Raw genomic sequence first — 4738 nt, 5'->3', positions numbered from 1 at the left:
CGCCTAAGGCTCTACCCAAGATGAAGATGACTGTTCCCACCATTTCTGGGTAATAATAAAACTTGTTTTCCTTTGTCGACCATGGACAGATCCTTGGTCGATTCATTGAGCCAACTGACTGACTTTCGAGATTTGCAGTGCTGCTACTTCTGAGCTCTCCGCCAAGGACGACGGTCAAGAGATGGAGGATGTTGTTACCTCCAACCCTGGTACGATTACTGATGTTCTGCTTTGAGTCGACTGGACATTTATTGCAACTCTGGTCGATTGAATTTTTTCTTGTAACTCCTCCTCATGTTATCAACCTCCCGGATGACGACGACGACGTGCTGCTGAGAATAAGAAGGAACAGGAGGGCGTTGGCTGGCAAGACCCCCCAATCCACTCCGGCGCCTGAGGCTGTAGCTCGAGACGGTGGTGAGACCACCCGGGCTTCTGTGACCTTCGCCATTCCTCTGACAAGTGTGCAGCCCTTGACGTCGACTGCGGATCCGCCTTCGCTCTTCGCCACACACCACGTCCCTGAGGACCAAGTGGATGCAGCTAAGGAAGCTGTACGCCAGGCAGGGATCATGATGGAGCAGGTCAAGGTGGTTCGAGAAGCCAGCCAAGCAGCTTATGACGCGAGTTCAGCTCTTCAGAGTAACGTCCAGGTCAGTCGATTCACTGCTTGTTCTGTTAGGGTATGCTGTCTGAAGAATCTCTTTTCTGAAGATCTTTAAATCTGTACACCCACTGGGTGTGTCTGTTAAGTCTTGGACGAGTGGGGGCACGCTTAGTGCACCCACTGGGTGTAGTCCCCGAGACTACGGTGGACTGCTGGCAGTCGACTGTAGTCTTTATATTGTGTTGCAGTAGTTGTACTTCTTCACTCAGTCTGGTCAGGCCATGTCGAGTGAAACTGTATCCGGTCGACTGCGGGCAGTCGATTTTTTTTTTGCAAAACCAGTGGGGGCATGCTGAGTGCACCCACTGGGTGTAGCCCCCGAGACTACTGTTGAATGTTTTTGATTCAGCTGTAGTCTTAGAAGCGTCATCATTGTCTCTTGGTTACTCGGAAGCAACTTATCTTGGACCTCTGTCGACTGATTTTTGCAGAAATCCTGTGGACTTGTGGCTCTCTATACTAAGTTGGAGAACAAACAGATCCAACTCAACCTTGACTTGAAGCTTGCTCGACAGAACCTGCGGAAGGCGCAAGAAGAAGCAAAAGGTATGGCTGGTGAAGTTTCTCATTCTTGACAAGTGACTTTTCTTTCTTGCTCATTCTTGATGTTGAGCTCACTCGACGTTCTGTAGATAAACTGGAGGAAGCTCTGAAGAAGAAGGATCGAGATCTTGCCGAAGCGCAGAAGGAGGCTTCGAGCAAAATAAAGCTTGCAGAAGAGGAACTGGCTTCGGTCGGAACTCTTGAGCAGGAGAACTCCAGACTGAAAGCTGCTCTCGAGATAGCCAATCAAGAGGTCAGCCGACTGAAGAACAACAACGTGGCTATGCACGACAAGGCGGGTGAGCTGGCGGGGAAGGTGAACGATCTAGAGACTTATCTTGGTGGACTCGCCAAGAAGTTGTTCGTCATGCTCGAAGGTAGTTGCTCCGACCCGACTGTCTTCCAGTAACCAAGCCCATGTAGGGTCACTGTCTTATTCTTGAATCGTGTTCGCATAATTCTGCCAGAGCTTCAAAGAGGAAGCCAGGCTTGGATCCCGCCAATTCTCTCATGAAGGACGAGGCTGCTATGAACGTGCTCCAACTGGAGTCTCGTGTTACCAGCGTTGTTGACTATCTTGCCCGGCTGAAGGTTGCGATGTCGCGGATCGACACGTCACTCTGGCCTGGGACGACGCTTTAGAACGACCTCGAGTCCCTGATGGCTCGTCTTAATGAAGTCCCAGGTCGAGTGGCCGAATGGAAGAAATCTTCCGCTAGATGTGGTGCTGATGTCGCTTTGTCTCTGGTCCGCGTCCATTGCAAGGAGGCGCGAGAAGAAAAGCTGGCTGCCATTCAAGTTGCCAATACCAGGAAGCACAGCTTTCAAGACTTCATGGAGACTTTCATCGCTGCTGCTACCCGTATTGCAGACGGGATCGACTTGGACGAGTTCGTCGCCCCTTCCAGCCCTCCGCTTGAGGAATAAAAGCTTTTATGCTTCACTTTAAATTTGCCTCGGAATGCCGAGTGGATTTGTAACCGTTAAACTCTGCCGAGCCGAGGGCTCGAGTACTTAGATCTGAGGTCTGGGACCTTTAGGCCTTATCTGAACTTGATTTCTCGTTGAATAACTTTATGGTTTGATCCGTCGAGTGGAACTTGATCTTCACTCGGAATAACCTTGTATTTGTGGCGTAACTCTTTGCGGATTGGGTTGTGTCCTGTACTTAGGCGAGCACTGGGCTGCAGCTAAGCCCCCGAGTGAGAGGTTTGCTCTCACTTGGTAGGATTTTTAAACACTTAGGTGAGCACTGGGCTGCAGCTAAGCCCCCGAGTGGGAGTCTGGCTCTCCACTCGGTATGATTTTTAAACACTTAGGCGAGCACTGGGCTGCAGCTAAGCCCCCGAGTGGGAGGTTTGCTCTCCACTCGGTAGGATTTTTAAACACTTAGGCGAGCACTGGGCTGCAGCTAAGCCACCGAGTGGGAGGTTTGCTCTCCACTCGGTAGGATTTTTAAACACTTAGGCGAGCACTGGGCTGCAACTAAGCCCCCGAGTGGGAGGTTTGCTCTCCACTCGGTATGATTTTTAAACACTTAGGCGAGCACTGGGCTGCAGCTAAGCCCCCGAGTGGGAGGTTTGCTCTTCACTCAGTAGGATTTTTAAACACTTAGGCGAGCACTGGGCTGCAGCTAAGCCCCCGAGTGGGAGGTTTGCTCTTCACTCGGTAGGATTTTTAAACACTTAGGCAAAACGGGTTCGCAGCTAAGTTACCCACTGGGGGATTTCGTATGCAAACAAAAGTGACAACAATTATTGGAACACTCTTGTCTTTGATAAAAATGAACTGCATAACTTTTTCTTATTACATCTCGTCCAAGGGGGAGCTCAGGTGTAAAAGGGGCGGAGAAGTTCCGCATTCCAAGCTCGCGGCTCGTCGATCTGGCGATCAACATTGTAGAGGTGATACGCTCCATTGTGGAGGACTCTGGTGACGATGAAGGGGCCTTCCCATGTAGGAGCAAGCTTGTGTGGTTTCTGTTGATACACTCGGAGGACCAAATCTCCTTCTTGGAAGGCTCGACTCTTCACGTTTCTAGTGTGGAATCGACGCAAGTCTTGCTGATAAATGGTCGATCTGATCATGGCCATTTCCCTCTCTTCTTCTAGGAGGTCGACTGCGTCTTGCCGGGCTTGTTCTGCTTCATCTTCGGTATAAAGTTCGACTCGGGGTGCATTGTGAAGAAGATCACTCGGCAGAACTGCTTCGGCTCCATAAACCAGAAAGAACGGAGTTCTTCCAGTCGACCGATTTGGGGTGGTTCTCAATCCCCACAGAACTGACGGAAGCTCATCGACCCATGCGCCCGCTGCGTGCTTGAGATCACGCATCAGCCGGGGCTTTAGTCCTTTGAGAATCAGACCATTTGCCCTTTCTGCTTGTCCGTTCGACTGGGGATGGGCGACTGATGCGTAGTCGACTCGTGTGCCTTGAGAGGAGCAAAAAGCTCTGAACTTGTCCGAATCAAAGTTTGACCCATTGTCAGTGATGATGCTATGCGGGACTCCATATCTGAATGTTAGCCCCCTGACGAAACTGATAGCAGTGCACACATCAAGATTCTTGATAGGCTTAGCTTCAATCCATTTGGTAAACTTGTCGACTGCCACGAGCACATGTGTGAAACCTCTCCTGCCTGTTTTCAGTGGGCCAAGCATGTCCAGTCCCCAAACAGCAAAGGGCCAGACGAGTGGAATGGTCTTCAGGGCTGATGCAGGCTTGTGTGACATGTTGGAGTAGAACTGGCACCCTCCACACTTGTCGACTATCTCCTTTGCCATCTCATTTGCTCTTGGCCAGTAAAATCCCGCTCGGTATGCTTTAGCCACAATGGTCCGGGAAGACGCATGGTGACCACAGGTCCCCGAGTGGATATCATCAAGGATTATCTGGCCCTCTTCTGGTGTTATGCACTTCTGGCCGATTCCAGTCGCGCTTTCTCTATACAACTGTCCCTTTATGACTGTGAAGGCCTTGGATCGGCGGACGATCTGTCGAGCCTCTTCCTCGTCCTCCGGGAGTTCTTTCCTTAGGATATACGCGATGTACGGTATCGTCCAGTCAGGAGTGATTGCCAAGACTTCCATGATTAGGTCGACCACAGCAGGAACTTCGACTTCAGTCGGATCTGTGGCACTTTTCGGCCGCGGGGCTTCTTCTGTAAAATGATCTTCTTGGACTGACGACGAGTGGATGTGCTGCAGCTAAGCCCCCGAGTGGGAGTCTGGCTGGCCACTCGGTAGGATTTTTAAACACTTAGGCGAGCACGGTGCTGCAGCTAAGCCTCCGAGTGGGAGTCTGGCTGGCCACTCGGTAGGATTTTTAAACACTTAGGCGAGCACGGTGCTGCAGCTAAGCCTCCGAGTGGGAGGTTTTCTCTCCACTCGGTAGGATTTTTAAACACTTAGGCGAGCACTGGGCTACAACTAAGCCCCCGAGTGGGAGGTTTGCTCTCCACTCGGTAGGATTTTTAAACACTTAGGCGAGCACTGGGCTGCAGCTAAGCCCCCGAGTGGGAGTCTGGCT

Source organism: Triticum dicoccoides, chromosome 1A (assembly GCF_002162155.2).
Source record: "Triticum dicoccoides isolate Atlit2015 ecotype Zavitan chromosome 1A, WEW_v2.0, whole genome shotgun sequence".
In the NCBI taxonomy this organism is placed as follows: Eukaryota; Viridiplantae; Streptophyta; class Magnoliopsida; order Poales; family Poaceae; genus Triticum; species Triticum dicoccoides.
The sequence above is the reverse complement of the archived record's forward strand: the minus strand, read 5'-3'. Positions refer to the sequence as shown.